Raw genomic sequence first — 13,864 nt, 5'->3', positions numbered from 1 at the left:
GATTGCACAAATGAAGATTATCGGAAAGAACACAGGAGAAGAGTTATTGTGGCTATCAGTAGCCCCGAGGGGACAGTAGAAATGATAAAAGAAAAGAAATAAAATAGATGAACTCTTTTAACTCTAAGAAGTGTAGAGGAGAAAGGCAAAGGGCAGGCAACATATTCCTGTTTGGAATCCTTAAAATCCAACAACAAAAGCATTGGAACAAAACAAATCTTTTAAAATGTAATCCAAGAAACTTTTCTGAAAATAGAGAAACTCAGCCTACATTTTGTTCCAGAAAATATGGACGAGAATAGTCAACTCTATGATGAATATTAGTAAATTCACTGAATGTTAAAGATACTAAAAGAATCCTCCAGGTATAAAATTTTTTTTTAAAAAATCCTAAGGGAAAGAAAGCCTCTATATAATCAGGGTAACATCAGACTTGTCTCTCTACCACGATATCAAACACCAGCAGACCAAAGACAGTGAAGTCATACTTACAAAATACAAAAGGCACATAGATTATGAGTCAAAATTTTATATCTAGCTAAGCTATCCTTTAAGCATGTAAGGTATAAAAAGCCATATATGATAGCTACAGATAGTTTAAAATGGAAAATTTCTAAGAATACTTTTTCTGTAAACTCTACTTAAGACTTTTACTCAGAGGAGAAATGACTGCAGAAAGTTTAGCAACAGACTGAGGGATGAACTAGGAATATGTTTTGCTACAACTACAATTAAGTGTGGAGATAAGGGTAACAGCTTCGTATGGAAATACAAGATGGCTTGGTAACATACGAAGAAAACAGCTCACACAAAGAAGAACAGAAGAACATAGACCTAGACAAGAGGAAGCAGCGGACAAAGCAAAAGCCTTTATTTTAGGTCTTGGATCTGCAATGCAAGAGCACAAGTTCAGGTAGCTTCCTAAATTATATCCTGTTGACATAAACGCCTCTATTAGCAGGGCACCTGGGTGGCTAAGTCAGGCGACAGACTTAGTTTTGGCTCAGGTCGTGATTGCGGGGCTGGGATGGAGCCCTGCGTCAGGCTCCATGCTCAGCACACAGTCTCCTTTAGATTTTCTCTCCCTCCCTCTCTGTTCCTCTCCCCCACAACTCTCTCTAAAATAAATAAATCTTTTTTTAAAAAAAGCCCTTTACTAGCAAATGGCAGAAGTATTAGGAAACATATACAAGTTGTTTTCCAAAAATGATGATCAGAAGATCTAATTACATTTTACCATTTATTGGTTTTCTGCGTATGTTATGACAGTCACTAGGAAAATAGGTTTTTCAGTATCCAACTTTTATCAAGAATGTGGGTGTAATGATCTGTGTTCAGTCATCTGCCCTTGCCCAGCTCAGTAGTTCAATGTAGTTTCAGTTTCAGTCTCAAAAGGCAGGATAGGGGCGCCTGGGTGGCTCAGTCAGTTGAGCATCTGCCTTCGGCTCAGGTCGTGATCTCAGGGTCCTGGGATTGAGCTCCACTCCACGTCAGGCTCCTTGCTGGGGATGGGGGGGGGTTCTTCTCCCTCTTCCTCTACCACTCCCCCTGCTTGTGCTCTCTCACTCTCTCTTGCGCGCGCGCTCGTTCTCACTCTATTTCAATAAATAAAATCTTAAAAAAAAAAAAAAGGGCAGGATAAAGTTTTCGTCCCCCAAAATAGAGTCTGCAATGTTCAGAGAGTTTACAGAAGTTCACAAGTCAGAGGATAACCACAAAATAAACTTGCTAATGCCTCATTGTTAGTAGCCAAAAGGCAAGAGGTAGCATTGAAAGCTGGCAAATCAAATAACAGAAATATAAGCAGGGTTACAAATACAGTGGTAAACACAAAGGAAAAATACTTTGAGGGAGGAAGAGATAGAAAAGAGAGAAGGAAAGGAAGGAGGATAAAGAATACATGAAGATATCAACTGATTTTTCTAATGCTCATGGAAAGGAAACTAATAGATTGTAGGTATGATTATAATGGTTATCACCTGAAAATGCAAACTTTTTAAATATCAGAGAATGTACAATTTTTAAAAAGTGAATAGTAAACACAGTGGAGCCTACCCTCAGGAAAAATGAGTTAACTGGAGCCTAACTAACCTGGTGGAATGGAAATACCCAACTTGAAGCAACCCCAGCCATCCTCCACTACCCAAAGAAAGAGAAAAAGCCCTGAGAAACACTTCAAACAGTCACAGTCCAAAGGCATGGGCTCAATAAAAGACCGAGCCCTGGGGCGCCTGGGTGGCTCAGTCAGTTAAGTGTCGGACTCTTGATTTCAGCTCAGGTCATGATCTCAGGGTTGTGAGATCGAGCCCCGTGTCGGACTCTGCGCTGGGCATGGAGCCTGCTCAGGAATCTCTCTCTCCCTCTCCCTTTGCCCCTCCACCCCCTAAAAAAAAAAAAAAAAGCCTGAGCCCTGACTACAGCATTACTGACACTCCCACTTCCTCCACACCTCACTACTACATCACCAAGAGCCCACTGACAGCAGTAAACACAATGGATAACATATATTCATATTTGCTTATATTTGCATAAAGAAAAATTAAGAAAGAGATTCAAGAAAATGATTCACGTGCTGGCCTGTTAGAGGCCAATAGTCAAAAAGCAGAGTAAATGGGGACTTGTCTTAACATTACACTTTTCTCTTGGTTTGATTTTTTTTTTTTTACTAAACATTTTTACCTGTAAAAATGTATTTTTATTATTCAAAATAAAAATTAAGAAATTTTAAATTAAATATTTAAAAATAAGGGAAATTACATTCCGATAGCAAAAATTTCATCAGAAAACTGTCCTTTGATTGTGTTGTCCCTTCACACTACCATCTGACTTCCTTTTCATATACACACAGACTTCTTAAAAGTGTAACACATATTATTATAATAAAAGCATGAGTAAATTATATCAGCTTTCTCTACTTTCTCACCCTTTTCTGCTTACCACGTAAATATTTGCGGTTAACTTCCCAGGCCACCAATGATCTCATTGTGGACAAAGCTATAAAAATTATCATCATTAATATCCCTACTTTTACTTAACCGTTCTGTATAATGCTGTTGCTTAGTGAAATGTTGGTGAAGTAAGAATATTAGGGAAGCTCACTATTTAAAGGAAATCTAAAATGACTCTTTTTTTAGCAAATGATATTGATCTCTTTATTTGTTATATTGCAGGTTTTGATAGTTTCAATTTTGTTCAATGTTAGCTGGAATGATTTTGATTTTTCGAAATGAGATTTTAGTAAGAATATTACTTTTTGACTCTGCTATTTAAAAAAGGTTTGTGTGTATGATTATCTGTGCATTTGCAGAAGGCTTCACAAAATGTTCACAGTCCCACTCCGGGGCGTCAACTCACACATTATAATCTGGCCACCCAATTCCACATCACATAGCGCCTACTCATAGACGCTCCTTAAACACCATCCCAGGGCCTCTTCTCAGAATCTCCCCACCCTCACCCCCACCAGTTCTGAAAATGTTCGTTATGGTTGCCATAAGTTCATCGATAGGTACTTGCTTCCTCTAGTTAATGTCAGCTCCATTTTCCAGACTTGGTGTGAAGAAAAAGAATCTGAAATAGCATTTTGTCTGAAGTAATAAGGGATCACTAATTTTTCTGACACAATTGAAAGGAAATGTGTTTTAAAAATAGAAAAGAATGTATAACCTGCAAAATGGCCTTTGTTTTCCTCTCGGTGCCAATGCTTACTTCATTATGCTAATTCCAGAGGGCCAGCAAAAGAAAACTGACTTAAATCGAAGAGTAATCCATAGTGAAATTGACTAATCTGGCTTCAATTATTACTGAGTCTGTTAAATGCAAAAGTAGTACATTAAATTGAAAATAACAAAAGAGCAAACAGTGTTTCTAAATTGCTAATACATTGGAAAGCCAACGTCTTCCAGCACAAGGTATGCATGTAGCATAAGGCACATGTGTCAAAGGGGAATTTTGCAGCCTGTTCTTATAAAAACCTGTATGAAATGCTATCAGAATTCAAAAGCATTATCTTTAGCTCAGGCAAGTCAAAGAAGCATTTTTATGGGGCCAAACCAGGCACAAAAAAAGAAGAGCAGGTAAATGGCAATTAAGAATTTCATTAGGAAAAGCCATAAAACAATATAAATATTCACTACACTATGTAAAGGATTTCCGTTTTAACAGATACCTCACATCCACGTATCCCCTGCTCTCATCACACAGCAGCCTCTAGCATGACAGGTTGTCTTCTTAAGGACTGTCTCAATTCCAATTAAAACAGCATTCTCAAAACTATAGAAAGTATAGACAGTTTGCTATCATTCAGCGAAGGGAGGAAGGGAATACAAATGTGTATGTGTGTAAATATATGTGTGTGTGTGTGCATATACATATGATATGTATGTTTGCCTATATTGTTAAGGACACCTAGAAGGGGGTAGCTGAGAATAAGGTAAAAGGAACGACAATTGAAGCTAAACTTCTCTGAACGTAGCTTGTTTTCTAAATTAGAATTTGAAATCATGTACATGCATTATATAATTATAAAACAAAATGTAAATTTTAAAAATGATCCTAGAAATAAAAAATAAAATAAGTAATAACTGTGTAATTCAATTTTTGGCATGGCCAGTCAAAGAGGAAGTATTTCAACAGACTCTAAAACACAATAATTTGGCTGCATGTCCAGAGTGGGATAAATCCCGAAGGAAACAAATTGCAAAAGAAAAAAATGTAGCTGTTTTCAGTAATCATATTATTGGTGGTAATGTTGCATTATTTTTATGAGACTGTTGTGTCTATAATATGAGATAAAGCAAATGAGTAATTACATTGGTGTTACTGAGAACTAAGATTTGGGTCACGGGAAAAGTAAAATACTGATGTTAAGTAAAATCTCTTTAGTCTTGATTTTTAACTGGAAATACCAGTATAAATTCACAATGCATTTTGGGTTTTTTTAAATGTATGTTTTCCAGTTCTGTTCTTAGGAAGGCCTTAAAACGATGAACAATACCCCTCAAGCCAGTCATGGTCTCGATATGCCATCACCAACTGAGAAGAACCAGGAGTCTTTAAAGACGTAGCTGTTACCAGGAGGAAAAATATGTCTTGGATAGTTTTCAGAATAATCAAGGACAGGGTACCTGGGGAAGTGTTAGGAGTTAGGAAAAAACAAGATGAGCATTTCTACACCAGAAAGCAAGGAAGCTATCTGATGCGACTACACTGTGTCAAAAGAACTTCGGAGCCAACTTAAAAAGTTTCTCGCTGGTCAAAGACGAGACCATTTGAACATCAATAAAGGTAATGACCACAGTAGTTTGAAAAATACTAAACTATTTAAATCTATGAGTTCATAATGATACCTAAAAAGTCAGTCATCACCTTTGGAAAATATTAAGACTCACTATTTTGAAAACTCATAAATGGAAGAAAATAACCAAGCATTTAACCTTTAACAGTACACCTTAGGGCAACCAAAGAGTTGATGAAGACAGATTTCTCTATATAGAAGTATTCACAGTAATGACTGAAGAAGGAATGGTGGACTAGTACCCTTCTACAACCTCTAATAAATTAATTCATCTAATTAGTGATTTTTAGTAGCTACTACTATCATAACAACAGAGAAAGCTGGAAATTAGGTACCTCTTAGGGGAAGAACACACCACCACCTGTAAAGTAGTCTGGAAACAAATCTAACTTGAATGTGATGATTACCGATATACATGAAATACAGAGAACAGAGCGTGTTAGCATTATGGATATGACTTCCATAACACAGTCTATAACAAATTCTCCAGGAAAAATGACTGGATTTTATATCAACAAGTAAAAAAAAAAAAATGCAAGAAAAAAAAGAGAGATGGAGAAGACACTTAAGAGACATGCTAATTACAGTGCATGGATCTTGTTTGGATCCCGATTCAATATACAAAGAGTGGAATTTGTGACAAGTGAATGATTCATCTGATGCTGACTGCACCGCAGGAACATTCCCTGTCTGTTACAGATGTCAGAGGCAATAGTTCTTGGGCCTGCCACACTCTTCCTGCATTTCTCTGAGGATATTTTCTGGCCTCAGAAATAGGCCAGCAGTCCCAGGACATAACTCTCAACCAGTGAGATGTGACAGAGGATAAATACCCAGTCTCTTTGACCTCCTGTAGGATAATTCAGTCATGTGCCCCACACCGTGTCTCCAAGGGTCTCTAACGGGATTGGATCCCACTTAGCCACGACAGCACTTCTCCATTAGTACACTCTTTATTCACTTTCATTTCCTCCACTTGCCCTCTTCCTCCCCCTCAGAAAGTCTTCCTGGTATCACCTTCTAAGGTAGTTTATAGTCTTTGTCTTAGGGGTTACTAATTTGGGGGAACTTCAATTGAGACACTGGGAATTTTATAGTAATAGCATTTTATTTTTCTGGAGTGTGATTATAGGGTTGATGTTCTATTTTAAAAAGAGGTCCTTTTAGAGTTGCTTTCTAAAACCTTTATAGATAAAATTATATGATGTCTGTGATTTGTTTTTAAATTTATGAGTTGCTGGCAAAGTAGCTGAAGTTATAGACATGCAAGATTGCCTGTGATTTGATAATTGGTAAAGTTATACGGTGGGTGTATGGAGGTTTATTATACTGTTATCACTACTTTCAAAGATGTTTAATATTTTCTATAATAAAAAGTTTTATCAAACTAAGTCCATCCTAATGGAAGCTCTGGAAGGATTCAAAGAAAATAGAAGAATTGGTTGCCTCTAGTAGGGGTCACCAGAGGGTAGGAAAATATGTTGGAAGGGAGATTTTTCACTGTATGATTTTTTTACATCTATTAAAGTTTGACTATGAGACAGTATTGCATTTTCCAAAAAATATAATTCTATAATAATAAAACTAGAGTTTAGAAGAGAAAGTGAAAAGAAGTGTGATTGATCACATCACTTTCCTGCTTAAAACCCTTCATATGTAGCCCATTGGTATAAATGTAAAGAGTAAAATCTTTACATGTCCTAAAAGTCCCTACGGGATAGTCCATGTCCACTTCTCAAGTTTTAGCTCTTGAAAACTTGGCTCAATATACTCCAAACATGGACACCTGACTGGCTCAGTTGGTGGAGCATGCGACTCTTGATCTCAGGGTTGTGAGTTCGAGCCCCATGTTGGGTGTAGAGATTACTTAAAAATAAAATCTTAAAATATATTTTTTTCTCTCTTCAAGGACTTTGCACAAGCAATTCCTCTTCCTTAGGTGGACATTTCCTAATCCCAGTCTACATCCTCTGGTCATGATCATTGCATATATACTCACAGTACCCTATGCCCCTGATGATCACAATTGTGATTCCATTATTTTTGTATTATATAATAAAACATACAGCAGCTATGATTTTGTCCACAAACCCAGCTGTGTAAGGAACATATCTTATTTAGTGTCTGTTTGTCCCCTGTAAGGACTTCATCTTTATTTTTTTTTTTAAGATTTTATTTATTTATTTGTGAGAGAGAGAGAAAGCAAGAGTGAGAGAACACAAGCAGAGGGAGCAGCAGGCAGGGGGAGAAGCAGGCTCCCGCTGAGCAGAGAGCCTGAACTGGGGCTCGATTCTAGGATCCTGGGATCATGACCTGAGCCAAAGGCAGATACTTAACTGAATGAGCCACCCAGATGTCCCAGGACTTCATCTGTACAAGCACAGGTCCACTACCATGGTCCCTTTGAAAACTCCAGCATATGGTAGACACTCACTCAATATTTATCGGATGGAGAGAGAGGGAGGGAGGGATGGACAGATGGATGGACGGACAGATGGTCAAATAAGTGAATGAATAGATGCATCCATGGGTAGAATCTTTTGAATTTTAGCCATCGATTTTGTTGCGCAAAGATTTGAGTTAACATGTGGCTGATCATTGTATATCGGTGTTATAAAACCAAATGAAAGCCTTGGTTGTACACTAGGATAAGGAGAAAGGGAGGATACTTGGTTGAAGTGGACACCTCTAACTAAGTTGAGGCCGCTCCACCCCCGTTTGTCAGAGTAAGCATCAGTCTCTCTCTCTCAACACTTTCATGCTGCAGAGGGGACTCTGTGTTCTCCACTACAACCTGGGAATGTTAAAATCTCTTTGCAACATTATTACGGGTGCCATTGAGTAATAATGTATGTCAAAGTGCATTGTAAATGTCAAGGGTTTTAAAACTGAAGTTAGTCTGTACTTTAAATGATGTTAAAGTTAAACATGAAAGCCATTCTTGGGCGTGAAAATTCGTTACAAGAGACAAAATGCAGACATGGAATGTACCTGGATGAGAAGAAGATCGTGCTGACTATGGGTTTCCAGTGGAATTCAGTTGGCAAATTAGTTCTTCTTGTTCATTACACCTCATGTTTTTAGGATCAGTCTGTCCATTGGGAATGTAGCCTTCTCTGAATTCAAGATGAGATCCTCACCGAAGCACCCTTCTCCTTAGCGTTCGTGATGTATTGATCCTATAACCCAGACAACATCGTTTCATATTGTTGGGAAGGTGGGCATCCTGATAGCCTATGTTCATGACTCCAGCTTTCAGAGGGAATTGACGTGACTACAAGGGAGCGACTGTGCTAACCTGAAGGGAGGCAATTTGGGAACACACAGTAGGTACCTACAGGCTTCAGAGCTGTGTATTTTATGTTCATACACATCCACACCGCTGATATGCATTATTTCTTTTTTCAAACTGTCATGCAAGATCAGGCCCACCTCACCACAGGGGTGATTAAGAGAAGAAAAACTACAGACCTTCACCCACATGATTCCACAGAAAAGCATTCAGGGCATAGCCACTCCATGTGGGTTGGCATTCTTGAGGATAGTCCCCCTGCTCGATTGCCTCCCCATGCAGGGCAAAGCCACGTGATTAGTGAGGGGACCCCTACACATCTTAGACTCCAGATTGTACAAATATGATCGCCAGCAGTTTGCAGGAACTGCCCAGAAGTGCCTGCTGCCCAGAAGCTGGGACTCCTGTAAAGTTGCTGTGCCCCCCCTTCCTCTAGGAAAGATCCCATGAATCCCAAAGGAAGCTGGCCTTGGATGCACCCCCTCTAGCTTGGAGACTCCCCTTCCCCAACCTGTCCCACTAGCTCCTTGTCCAGACCACCTGGAAGAAGTCCAGGTTCATTTTCAAGTAGTCTTGCTTCTTGCATCACACCAAGCAATGCTACCATCTGTTCAAATTCACCTAGTTAGCAGGGGCATTCGGCACAAGAAACCAGAAGAGGGCCGACCTGTACTGCCAGTCAACTAAAAAATATAAGACTGAAAAATGGATTTAAATAAGCAGTTTCCAGGCACCCCTACCTGTGGATTCAGTTAAAGGGCTAACTTAAAACTCCCCAGTTTTTCTCCTGCTTATATAACCCCAAGGCCATCTCTTCTCAATTTAAAAATATGCATATTCATATGGCCATGAAATACCCCCTCGTTTCTATATAGAAAAGAGGAAGAGTGTGCTCAGAAATGAAGAAAGATCTTGAAATCCAGAGCACAAATGGGAGCAGTAAAGAGGAACCATTTATTTTCCGGCAGCAGGAGGGGATGCCCTCCCTTCAGATAGTTAACATAAGTTTTCTATGTTACAGACTGGTCAGATGAAAGGGAAGAGAGAAACGAGCAGGCGATGTGAAATGAGGTCAATGTTTCATCACCGATTTGAAGCAGATGCTGTCAGGACTTCAGTGGAAGTTCAGCAAGGTAAGGGGGGGTTCTGTGCCCTAGGAGCCGGCCACTCTTGGCTCCATTGGTGTTGCAAAAAAAAACCCCAAAAAAACAGCTCTTGGTCATGTAGGAGTTTCCAACAAAAATGTTCACCCTTCACAGAAGCAAAATTGTCACAAAAGTCACAGGAACAGCATGACTGTTTTGAACATTGCCTCTGATACTGTTTATATATCAAAAACAACTGAAAAAAAGTCTTTTAATTTCTAGGCAAAATCATTGTGGCAGGTTCTTGACGGTACAAGATATAATATACGCTCATGAAAACTATTTTCTTTTCATAGGCACTTAATCTGATTTTTTTCCAGCATAACAGGTGCAAATTTATCCACATATACTAAATTGTATTTTAAGTTAATTAAAAAAACACTTTCTGAAGAGAGTGAATATGTTGATTCCCCTTTCAGCGGGTTGTAATGACTCACAGAAGCAGCCTTTCTCCTTTCCTATGGCACTAACGCATACCCCTGAGTCAGCTACAAAATCAGCTGCGTCATGAAGCTGATCTGTAATTGCTGCAAGAAGTTCTCATTCATCTTCTGATGTTTCTTGGGAGCACCCAACGCCAGGCTCTGTGCTTATGGTGTCACTAATGTTTTGTCTCTCGCTGTCACCTATTTTTCCTTATTTATTCAAATGAGGATCTCTACTTATGCTTCAAACACCTTCTGAAAATTAAGTAAATTTCAAGTCACCAAATCCTCAATTCTTCCAGATTCTGCTAAGATTCTTAACTGGTACAGTATCCAGTTATGTGTGGTTTGACTCCTCCCCTTTTATTTGATTGTTTGGGAAGCACAAATAAGGTGAGATTGCTGTTTAAATATTGAGTGTTGGGGCGCCTGGGTGGCACAGCGGTTAAGCGCCTGCCTTCGGCTCAGGGCGTGATCCCGGCGTTCTGGGATCGAGCCCCACATCAGGCTCTGCTGCTGTGAGCCTGCTTCTTCCTCTCCCACTCCCCCTGCTTGTGTTCCCTCTCTCGCTGGCTGTCTCTCTCTGTGTCAAATAAATAAATAAAATCTTTAAAAAAAAAATATATATATATATATATATATATATTGAGTGTTGCAGGGTGTCTGGGTGGCTCAGTTGGTTAAGCAACCAACTGTGGATTTCAGCTCAGGTCATGATCTCAGGGCCCTGGGATGGAGCGCCTTGTCGGGATCCGTGTTCAGCAGGGAGTCTGCTTGAGGATTTTCTCTCTCTCTCTCTCTCTCTCTCCTTCTGCCCCCCCCACTCTCTCTCTTTCTCTAAAATAAATAATTTCAAAAAAAATATTAAGTGTTGCACAATGTCCATTGTCTTTGAATTCCACCCACCTCCATCACGCAATGGAGTAAGCATGGTGGCTGCCATTGTATCTATGGTTTTACAACCATGGAAGAGATTTTTCTGTGGAACAATCTGAATCCAAACCATTTACAAGGAGATATTACCTGAATTTAAACAAGGCCCAGCCACTCCCACATCACTAAAACACAGGCTGGAGAAAACCTCCACGATAACCAAAAGGCAGATCTTTTTAGCAGCAATACTATCATTCAACTCAGTTCCACTCTCCACCGCACGTGGCTTATTTATCATTTTGACAAGATTTGCGCCAGCAATTGTGACTATTCACTAGAGAGTCATGCACACTCATGAATTATTTTGGCAGAGCTTTGTTCTCATGTCTTCTTTGGATCACTATAGCAGGACTGTGAAGGGGCATGCACCCAAAATATCAGTTGGTACCAAGCCAGAAAGCGCTAAATGATGGTTTCGCTCAGTGTGGATATTTTTATAGCTCTTATTACTCTAAGTCCTAACTCAAGGAATTACTCCAATAAGGCAAAGTTTGTTCCTTCCTCTTTGTCTAAAATGTGAGGGGAAATGTTCATAGCAGCAATGTCCACAATAGCTAAATTGTGGAAGGAGCCGAGATGCCCTTCAACAGATGACTGGATTAAGAAGTTGTGGTCCATATATACAATGGAATATTACTCAGCTATCAGAAAGAACGAGTTCTCAACATTTGCTACAACATGGACGGCACTGGAGGAGATAATGCTAAGTGAAATAAGTCAAGCAGAGAAAGACAACTATCATATGATTTCTCTCATCTATAGAACATAAGAACTAGGATGATCAGTAGGGGAAGAAAGGGATAAAGAAAGGGGGGGTAATCAGAAGGGGGAATGAAGCATGAGAGACTATGGACTATGAGAAACAAACTGAGGGCTTCAGAGGGGAGGGGGGTGGGGGAATGGGATAGGCTGGTGATGGGTAGTAAAGGGCACGTATTGCATGGTGCACTGGGTGTTATACGCAACTAATGAATCATCGAGCCTTACATCAGAAACCGGGGATGTACTGTATGGTGACTAACATAATATAATAAAAAATCATTTAAAAAAAATAAAATAAAATGTGAGGGGAGAAGAAAGAGTCTGGATATAATTTTCTTGTCTCTCTCATATACATAAGAATATATATATAAACATATATATATGAATAGATGAATCTATGATTTTTCTATCTCAGGCATATACATATATGCATTCATTTTATACATATGTCTATGCCTATCTATTTATTGTACATATATACAGTGGTGCATATATATATAATGACTTTCTGATAGCCAATCAGTAGACTTGCATTTTTATTGGATCGACCGATTCTGTAACTGAGCACCTTGGAAAGCTTTGCATCACTTAATTACATGCTGGTAATTAAATAACTACATTCAGGGAGAAAAAACACCACCAAGCAGATGTCATATGCTCAAGGAATGTCATACTCGTTCTATAGATAAAAATGACTGTTAGTTAAAGTAGATCAATGTTTAGTGCAGTCTTTCCCATGCCGTGTTTGTGCTTGTCCTCAAACCATATGTACTCTATGCCGAGAGTATTTTTCCATTTCAATCCTAAAAGCCTCTTCCAAGGTGTCAGTGAAGAATCGCCTGTTTTCCCTTGTCTGTAGCATAGTGAGTGAGAATCTGAAATGAGCAGGTCATTTTCACAACCAAAACCAAACCACCCTTCCCTCTCTTGTTTTGTGATTTGCAGTTCACACTTCTCAAGAAACAGAATCCTCTTACACAAATACTTCTGCATAATACAATTCATTTAATTTATCTTTACCAGGTGGCTTTGCTCTGACTTGTTTCTTAGTACTTGAAACTCTGCCTTGTTTCTATTTCTCTTTCTGAGTACATTTTGTTTGTGTCATGGTTTTCGTAAGAACCCCTAGATGATAGGGACACTGCCTGCCTTGTGTTAAAAAAAATAAAAACCAATTGGTTAAATTGTCAAAGCTGCTTTTCTGTAATGCAGCAAGAGCAGCACTGACTGTGGCCAAGTTAATGTTGTGATGAACAGTGTGTTCATTCTTTGACAGAATACTCGAGCAATACACAATAGAACTGTCTCAAGTTATAAGGTAATGATCATGTTGACCTGGCATAAACAATAAAAACACATAAGTTGTTCATTTTTGAAGTGACATTAAGCAAAACGTAATTGTATTAAATACTGCTTTGGGTGGGGCGCCTGGGTGGCTCAGTCAGTTGGGTGTCCGACTCTTGATTTTGGCTGGGGTCATGATCTCGGGTCACAAGATTGAGCCCTGTGCAGAGCCTTGGAGCCCTGTGTTAGGGAGCTCTGGCTGTGGAGCCTGCTTGGGATTCTCTCTTTCCCTCCATCTCTCCCCACCCCCTCAACTCCATCCCACCCCCACTCTCATGCTCTCTCTTTCTTTAAAGGAAAAAGTACTGCTTTGGTGCAAACCTAACTGTATTTTGTTTTAATGGATGTAATTGATGCAGGTATATTTTTATAGGGAGTAATAAAACTTTATAAAAGGAATCCCCATCCCTACTTAGGAATTCAGGTATAAATTTGGAAAACAGGGGCGCCTGGGTGGCACAGCGGTTAAGCGCCTGCCTTCGGCTCAGGGCGTGATCCCAGCGTTACGGGATCGAGCCCCACATCAGGCTCCTCTGCTATGAGCCTGCTTCTTCCTCTCCCACTCCCCCTGCTTGTGTTCCCTCTCTCGCTGGCTGTCTCTATCTCTGTCAAATAAATAAATAAAATCTTTAAAAAAAAAAAAAATTTGGAAAACAGTCTACCCTAA

General features: G+C 39.4%; 1 long non-coding RNA gene across 1 annotated transcript in view; it reads left to right on the top strand.

The window, feature by feature from the left end:
• Positions 1–9,715, top strand: part of LOC130541913 (uncharacterized) — a 30,276-nt gene extending 20,561 nt beyond the window's left edge. Inside the window, exon 3 of the long non-coding RNA XR_008956006.1 lies at positions 9,610–9,715. This is a non-coding gene — a long non-coding RNA (uncharacterized LOC130541913). The remainder of the gene's footprint in view (positions 1–9,609) is intronic.
• The last annotated feature ends 4,149 nt before the right edge of the window (positions 9,716–13,864 follow it).

This window comes from Ursus arctos, unplaced genomic scaffold, assembly GCF_023065955.2.
Source record: "Ursus arctos isolate Adak ecotype North America unplaced genomic scaffold, UrsArc2.0 scaffold_27, whole genome shotgun sequence".
Taxonomy (NCBI): Eukaryota; Metazoa; Chordata; class Mammalia; order Carnivora; family Ursidae; genus Ursus; species Ursus arctos.
This window is presented reverse-complemented; position numbering and strand designations above follow the sequence as displayed.